This window comes from Lolium rigidum, chromosome 2 (assembly GCF_022539505.1).
Source record: "Lolium rigidum isolate FL_2022 chromosome 2, APGP_CSIRO_Lrig_0.1, whole genome shotgun sequence".
Taxonomy (NCBI): domain Eukaryota; kingdom Viridiplantae; phylum Streptophyta; class Magnoliopsida; order Poales; family Poaceae; genus Lolium; species Lolium rigidum.
The window spans coordinates 259,467,265-259,476,454 of NC_061509.1; positions in this window are offsets into that span (position 1 = coordinate 259,467,265).

A 9,190-nucleotide genomic window follows, 5' to 3' on the forward strand; every position below is an offset into this window, starting at 1 on the left:
CCTCCTCTCGCCTGGTGCTGCCGCGGCCGTTCATGCCCATCCTGGCAGCATGGACGAGCAAGTGAGATGGAGTGAGAAGAGGGGCAGATGTGGGGTGGTGGCAGGGAGGCTACCTGGGAGGAGAGAGTGGCTTGGGAGGTGGAGGAGAAGAGGCGAGCTCGAGCACCCGCCGGGCCTTTTCCACCTTGACCCACCCACTTGGTGAGCATCGCCGCCGCCGCATCTGCACTCCGCCCTTCACCTTGCCCCTTTCTCGTGACGAAGAAGACTGGAAAACCGCCTCGGCGGCCCGTGCTTCACTGGCGGTGCCACCCCCACGTGCTCGCGCCAGGCTTCACTAGCGGCGCCGCTCCCCCGTGCTGCGACGCGCTCCACCTACGTCGGCTCCACCGGGGGCGCCTCTCTCCCGCGCTCGCGACGCGCTCCACACCTGCGGCGGCTCCACCGACAGCGACGCTCCTCGGCGCTTGTGACGTGCTCCACCTGCGATGCCGCTGCTCCCGCTCTAACCGGTGGTGCACGGAGAGAAGGAGCAAGAGGGAAGAGTGGCGTGCGGCGACGGCAGGGATGTGGGCGCGAGGAGAGAGGAGGAGAACCAGCGACGCGGTCGGGGACTGGGTAGGGTTTCCCCCGGAAACTGGTTTTGTCTCACGTTACTGAGTTGCGAGGAAAGCCCCAAACTACTGATGCGTGCAGTTGACACACGTCCATTGGGAACCCCAAGAGGAAGGTGTGATGCAGACAGTAGCAAGTTTTCCCTCAGAAAGAAACCAAGGTTTATCGAACCAGGAGGAGCCAAGAAGCACGTTGAAGGTTGATGGTGGCGGAATGTAATGCGGCACAACACCGGGGATTCCGGCGCCAACGTGGAACCTGCACAACACAACCAAAGTACTTTGCCCCAACGAAACGAGTGAGGTTGTCAATCTCACCGGCTTGCCGTAACAAAGGATTAACCGTATTGTGTGGAAGATGATTGTTTGCGAGAAAACGGTAAAACAAGTATTGCGGTAGATTGTATGCGATGTAAAGAATAGGACCGGGGTCCACGGTTCACTAGAGGTGTCTCTCCCATAAGATAAAAGCATGTTGGGTGAATAAATTACAGTCGGGCAATTGACAAATAGAGAGGGCATAACAATGCACATACATGACATGATAAATATAGTGAGATTTAATTGGGCATTACGACAAAGTACATAGACCGCTATCCAGCATGCATCTATGCCTAAAAAGTCCACCTTCAGAGTTATCATCCGAACCCCTTCCGGTATTAAGTTGCAAAACAACGAGACAATTGCATTAAGTATGGTGCGTAATGTAATCAATAACTACATCCTTAGACATAGCATCAATGTTTTATCCCTAGTGGCAACGAGCACATCCACAACCTTAGAACTTTCCGTCACTTGTCCCGGATTTAATGGAGGCATGAACCCACTATCGAGCATAAATACTCCCTCTTGGAGTTAAGAGCAAAAACTTGGCCAGAGCCTCTACTAATAACGGAGAGCATGCAAGATCATAAACAACACATAGGTAATAACTTGATAATTAACATAACATAGTATTCTCTATCCATCGGATCCCGACAAACACAACATATAGTATTACGAGATAGATGATCTTGATCATGTTAGGCAGCTCACAAGATCCAACAATGAAGCACAATGAGGAGAAGACAACCATCTAGCTACTGCTATGGACCCATAGTCCGGGGGTGAACTACTCACTCATCACTCCGGAGGGCGATCATGGCGATGAAGAGTCCTCCGGGAGATGAATCCCCTCTCCGGCAGGGTGCCGGAGGTGATCTCCAGAATCCCCCGAGATGGAATTGGCGGCGGCGGCGTCTCAGTAAGGTTTTCCGTATCGTGGCTCTCGGTACTGGGGGTTTCACGACGGAGGCTTTAAGTAGGCGGAAGGGCAACGCGGGGGCCACACGAGGGCCCCACACGCTAGGGCCGCGCGGCCAAGACCGGGCCGCGCCGCCCTAGTGTGGCGGCGCCTCGTGGCCCCACTTCCTTTCCCCTTCGGTCTTCTGGAAGCTTCGTGGCAAAATAGGACCCTGGGCGTTGATTTCGTCCAATTCCGAGAATATTTCTTTACTGGGATTTCTGAAACCAAAAACAGCAGAAACTGACAAACTGGCTCTTCGGCATCTCGTTAATAGGTTAGTGCCGGAAAATGCATAAATACGACATATAATGTGTATAAAACATGTAGATATCATCAATAATGTAGCATGGAACATAAGAAATTATCGATATGTCGGAGACGTATCAGCATCCCCAAGCTTAGTTCCGCTCGTCCCGAGCAGTAAACGATAACAAAGATAATTTACGGAGTGACATGCCATCATAACCTTGATCATACTATTGTAAACATATGTAATGAATGCAGCGATCAAAACAATGGTAATGACATGAGTAAACAAGCTGAATCATAAAGCAAAGACTTTTCATGAATAGCACTTAAAGACAAGCATCAATAAGTCTTGCATAAGAGTTAACTCATAAAGCAATAAATCAAAGTAAAGGTATTGAAGCAACACAAAGGAAGATTAAGTTTCAGCGGTTGCTTTCAACTTGTAACATGTATATCTTATGGATAATTGTCAACATAGAGTAATATAATAAGTGCAATATGCAAGTATGTAGGAATCAATGCACAGTTCACACAAGTGTTTGCTTCTTGAGGTGGAGAGAAATAGGTGAAGCTGACTCAACATAAAAGTAAAAAGAATGGCCCTTCAAAGAGGAAAGCATCGATTGCTATATTTGTGCTAGAGCTTTTATTTTGAAAACATGAAATAATTTTGTCAACGGTAGTAATAAAGCATATGAGTTATGTAAATTATATCTTACAAGTTGCAAGCCTCATGCATAGTATACTAATAGTGCCCGCACCTTGTCCTAATTAGCTTGGACTACCGGATCATCGCAATACACATGTTTTAACCAAGTGTCACAATGGGGTACCTCCATGCCGCTCGTACAAAGGTCTAAGGAGAAAGCTCGCATTTTGGATTTCTCGCTTTTGATTATTCTCAACTTAGACATCCATACCGGGACAACATGGACAACAGATAATGGACTCCTCTTTAATGCATAAGCATGTGGCAACAATTAGTGTTCTCATATGAGATTGAGGATATATGTCCAAAGCTGAAACTTCCACCATGATTCATGACTTTAGTTAGCGGCCCAATGTTCTTCTCTAACAATATGCATGCTCCAACCATTAAGGTGGTAGATCTCTCTTACTTCAGACAATACGGACATGCATAGCAACTCACATGATATTCAACAAAGAGTAGTTGATGGCGTCCCCGAAGCATGGTTATCGCACAACAAGCAACTTAATAAGAGATAAAGTGCATAAGTACATATTCAATACCACAATAGTTTTTAAGCTATTTGTCCCATGAGCTATATATTGTAAAGGTGAATGATGGAATTTTAAAGGTAGCACTCAAGCAATTTACTTTGGAATGGCGGAGAAATACCATGTAGTAGGTAGGTATGGTGGACACAAATGACATAGTGGTTGGCTCAAGGATTTTGGATGCATGAGAAGTATTCCCTCTCGATACAAGGTTTAGGCTAGCAAGGTTATTTGAAACAAACACAAGGATGAACTGGTGCAGCAAAACTCACATAAAAGACATATTGTAAACATTATAAGACTCTACACCGTCTTCCTTGTTGTTCAAAACTCAATACTAGATATTATCTAGACTTTAGAGAGACCAAATATGCAAACCAAATTAGCAAGCTCTAGGTGTTTCTTCATTAATGGGTGCAAAGTATATGATGCAAGAGCTTAAACATGAGCACAACAATTGCCAAGTATCAAATTATTCAAGACATTTTAGAATTACTACATGTAGCATTTCCCGATTCCAACCATATAACAATTTAACGAAGAAGATTCAACCTTCGCCATGAATACTATGAGTAAAGCCTAAGGACATATTTGTCCATATGCAACAGCGGAGCGTATCTCTCTCCCACACAGTGAATGCTAGGATCCATTTTATTCAAACAAAAACAAAAACAAAAACAAACAGACGCTCCAAGCAAAGTACATAAGATGTGACTGAATAAAAATATAGTTTCAGTGGAGGAACCTGATAATGTTGTCGATGAAGAAGGGGATGCCTTGGGCATCCCCAAGCTTAGACGCTTGAGTCTTCTTAAATATGCAGGGGTGAACCACCGGGGCATCCCCAAGCTTAGAGCTTTCACTCTCCTTGATCATATTGCATCATACTCCTCTCTTGATCCTTGAAAACTTCCTCCACACCAAACTCGAAACAACTCATTAGAGGGTTAGTGTACAATAAAAATTAACATGTTCAGAGGTGACACAATCATTCTTAACACTTCTGGACATTGCATAAAGCTACTTGGACATTAATGGATCGAAGAAATTCATCCAACATAGCAAAAGAGGCAATGCGAAATAAAAGGCAGAATCTGTCAAAACAGAACAGTCCGTAAAGATGGATTTTATCGAGGCACCAGACTTGCTCAAATGAAAATGCCCAAATTGAATGAAAGTTTCGTACATATCTGAGGATCACTCACGTAAATTGGCATAATTTTGTGAGTTACCTACAGAGAATTAGGCCCAGATTCGTGACAGCAAAAGAAATCTGTTTCTACGCGAGTAATCCAAATCTAGTATTCACTTTACTATCAAAGACTTTACTTGGCACAACAAAACATAAAACTAAGATAAGGAGAGGTTGCTACAGTAGTAAACAACTTCCAAGACTCAAATATAAAACAAAAATACTGTAGTAAAAACATGGGTTGTCTCCCATAAGCGCTTTTCTTTAACGCCTTTCGGCTAGGCGCGAAAGTGTAAATCAAGTGTTATCAAAAAGTGATGCATCTTCAGCGGGGTTTGGAGTTTTCTCAACCATGCATAGTATATTAGATACATAAGTTTCAGTGGCTCCCTTTTCATTAGTCTTGGGCTTGCTACTCTCATCAAACAAATTTTCAGGAACAAGCCAAGCATAGTTATTTTCTAACGCTTCATTCATCGCTAGGAGCTTACATGGTATTGGTGCTTTGATCTCCCCACCATCATTAATATTATTAGTGTACCTTACTCTCTCCATGTCCATCTTTTCAAGGATACTAACAAAATTGGTATAAGAACCAAGCATCTTATATTTAATAAAGACTTTTCTAGCCTCTCTTGCTATACTACCAAATTCTCTAAGAAGGGTTTCTAAAACAAAATCTTTCTTTTCCCCTTCTTCCATATCACCGAGTGTAAGAAACATGTGTTGGATTATAGGATTGAGATTAACAAATTTAGTTTCCAACATGCGAACTAAAGCAGCAGCAGCAATTTCATAAGTAGGAGCAAGTTCTACCAAGTGTCTATCTTCAAAATCTTCAACGGTACTAACATGATTGAAAAATTCTTCTATATTATTTCTCCCAATTATAGACCCACGTCCTACCGGTATGTCTTTTATGGTAAAATTAAAAGGAAACATGTTGAAATAAGTAAAGCAAATATAAGTAACTAATTTTTTTTGTGTTTTTGATATAGTGTGCAAGACAGTAAATAAAGTAAAGCTAGCAACTAATTTTTTTGTGTTTTGATATAATGCAGCAAACAAAGTAGTAAATAAAATAAAGCAAGTCAAAAACAAAGTAAAGAGATTGGATTGTGGAGACTCCCCTTGCAGCGTGTCTTGATCTCCCCGGCAACGGCGCCATAAAACGAGTCTTGATGCGTGCGGTTGACACACGTCCGTTGGGAACCCCAAGAGGAAGGTGTGATGCAAACAGTAGCAAGTTTTCCCTCAGAAAGAAACCAAGGTTTATCGAACCAGGAGGAGCCAAGAAGCACGTTGAAGGTTGATGGTGGCGGAATGTAATGCGGCGCAACACCAGGGATTCCGGCGCCAACGTGGAACCTGCACAACACAACCAAAGTACTTTGCCCCAACGAAACGAGTGAGGTTGTCAATCTCACCGGCTTGCTGTAACAAAGGATTAACCGTATTGTGTGGAAGATGATTGTTTGCGAAAAACGAGTAAAACAAGTATTGCGGTAGATTGTATGCGATGTAAAGAATAGGACCGGGGTCCACAGTTCACTAGAGGTGTCTCTCCCATAAGATAAAGGAATTTCTAGTTTCGTGCCCCTGCTTCGTTAGTTGTACTTAGTTTTCCCCAGCTCGTTAGTTTTTCCTCAGTTTTCCCCTCCCTCTAGTTTGAAACCCCTCGAAGACGCGGGTTGCCGTCGGGTCGGAGGCCTTACCGTTACCGTGAGGTCGGTTCCTCGCCGACCGTCTCGTGCTCGACGGGTGGATCCATCTACCGCCGACGCGTGGGCCGTTTTATTTCCTGATTGTATACGCGGTGCTGCCAATGACAAATGGGGCCGCTCTATGGGGCTGCCGCAGACAATGACCAGTGGGTCGTCTATTTATTTATAGAAAATTATATATTGCCGCTCTGTGGGGCCTCCGCAGCCAATGACCGCTGTGGTCGTCTATTTTATTTAGAGAATATAATATAGAGCCGCTCTGTAGGGGTCGCCTCAGCCCATGGCACGTGACTATTTTCGCAGCTTAATCTAAAGTGACTCTTATGCTAAACATTGTGCATCCCGACGTTGACCTAGCAGTGGCGGCGAGCATAGCCGTTCTGACCATGCCGATATCGGCATAGGCATCAACATCGTTTGGAGGATGTGGTGCTCGAATAATAGTGGAAATGCGATATTATTTTTTACATGCATAATATATAGAAAATAGCTAGATCTCTAAATCGATGCATATGAAGCTACATATATATTCTTGGTCATAATCCCCTTAATTATCTAAAGGGGATGGATGCATGGCTTCACGTCGTCATCGCTTTCATCGTCAGTATCTTCGTCGTCTGAGTAGTAGTACCTCCTGCACATTGTTCCGTCGAACACCTTCACTGTGAGCACATCATCGCCTTCATATTTGAAGTGTACGAACCAGCCGAAATCCACACCGTGCGCGATGGCGAATTTCTCCCAGCCCTTGTCGAGGTACATCCGGCCTTGTCCGTCAAATAGGACCTCCACGGTCCGGAGACGAGGACCGCAGTCAGCTGCTCGCAGATACACCTTAGCTGGCTCCTTGCCGTCAAGATAGTCCGCAAATTTTTTGGGAGTTCCTGCAAAGAGATCGAGCGCCGATCGTTTGAAATTAGGGAACCCTTGAAATTAAAGGTTTTTTAGAACATGCCCATAATTAATCACATGCATCATATATGTGGGAACGCGTACGTACCTTCTTGACCAAAGGGTCTTCATAGACGACGATGAAGAACTCCTCTATGATCAATGGCGGTGTTGACGGTGGTGGTGGCAATGATGATGATCCCCTTCCCCTTCCCCTTCCGGTCCGCGTCCGAGACGTGGAAGCCATGGCAATGGATAAAGTGTATGTGAACGAAAAGAAGAGAGAGGCAGAACCTATTGACACAAGGGATGGCCGTGTGGGTGTTTATAAGGGAGAGATGACCGTTGTAGGGTATACACAATAAAATAAGGAGGATATGACCGTTGTGGGGGTTTATACACAATAAATTAAGGAGGAGACGACCGTTGTGGGGGTATAGTTTATCATTTTACCGTGAAAAGTAATGCCTAAAAGGAAAGTAATGGCTACAAGAAATCGGTGATGGTTTATCGTTTTTTGCGTGAAAAGTAATGGGTACAAGAAATGGGTGATGGTGTATCATTTTTTGCGTGAAAAGTAATGGCTACACGAAATGGGTGATGGTGTATCATTTTTGTGCGTGAAAAGTAATGGCTACAACAAATCGGTGATGGTTTATCATTTTTGTGCGTGAAAAGTAATGGCTACAACAAAATCGGTGATGGTTTATCATTTTTTGCGTGAAAAGTAATGGGTACACGAAATGGGTGATGGTGTATCATTTTTGTGCGTGAAAAGTAATGGCTACAACAAATCGGTGATGGTTTATCGTTTTTTGCGTGAAAAGTAATGGGTACACGAAATGGGTGATGGTGTATCATTTTTGTGCGTGAAAAGTAATGGCTACAACAAATCGGTGATGGTTTATCGTTTTTGCGTGAAAAGTAATGGCTACAAGAAATGGGTGATGGTGTATCATTTTTTGCGTGAAAAGTAATGGCTACAACAAATCGGTGATGATTTATCGTTTTTTGCGTGAAAAGTAATGGGTACAAGAAATGGGTGATGGTGTATCATTTTTTTTGCGTGAAAAGTAATGGCTACAACAAATCGGTGATGGTTTATCATTTTTTGCGTGAAAAGTAATGCCTAAAAAGAGTTTATAATTTAGCTCGTGAAAAATAATGCAGAAAACCAAACTTTGCGTGAAGCTAACCGACGACGAGAGAGAGAGAGGGTGGTGGCCCCGACCGAGAGAGAGATAGGGGTTATCCTGCCCGTTAGATCATACGATCAACGGTCGTCGGGCACGATCCGCGTGACATGGGCTAGACCAATCGGGGCAATGTTGGGCGTCTCGTGAGAGTTTGTGAAGGGAGAGGGCAAAACTGAGTAGTATCAAGAAACCAAGGGCAAGTGAGTAGTAAACAGACTAAGGGATTCAAATATGAGATTTAAAAAAGGGAAAATGCGTGTTTTGTACAATGAAACCCATCTTGGCCTACCTCAAACTATTTGCAATACAAATCTACATGAGTGTGAAAATTATGGTCTCATTCAGACAAAGTATGTTTTGGGGAAAGCTGTTTTGGGTAGGGCTTATTATGGAAAACCATGCACCTTCATAGCTACTAGGTGATTTGAGAAGTGGCAATTTGTGGTGAAACTTGATTTATCTACGATTTATCTATGATTTGAGAATTGGAAATTTGTGGTAAAGACTCCATGAGTAAGTGCCACTCTTTTTCGGAATTTTTTGCACATTAAATAACTCATTTAACTAGTTAATCCCATTTGTTGACTCTCTCGTTGACCAGCCACTTGAGGGTAAAACTGAGTATATTGCACTAGCCGTATTAGCACTCAAGGTGAAAACTGAGCATACAAAAAATGCTAGTATATGACTCGAGGGTATACCTGAGTATATCTAAATTACCGGGGTTAGACTCGAGGACGCGTGTTGCGGTGCGAAGTGGAAGACGTGCCATTGTTGACGCGTGTCGCGGTGCGGACGTG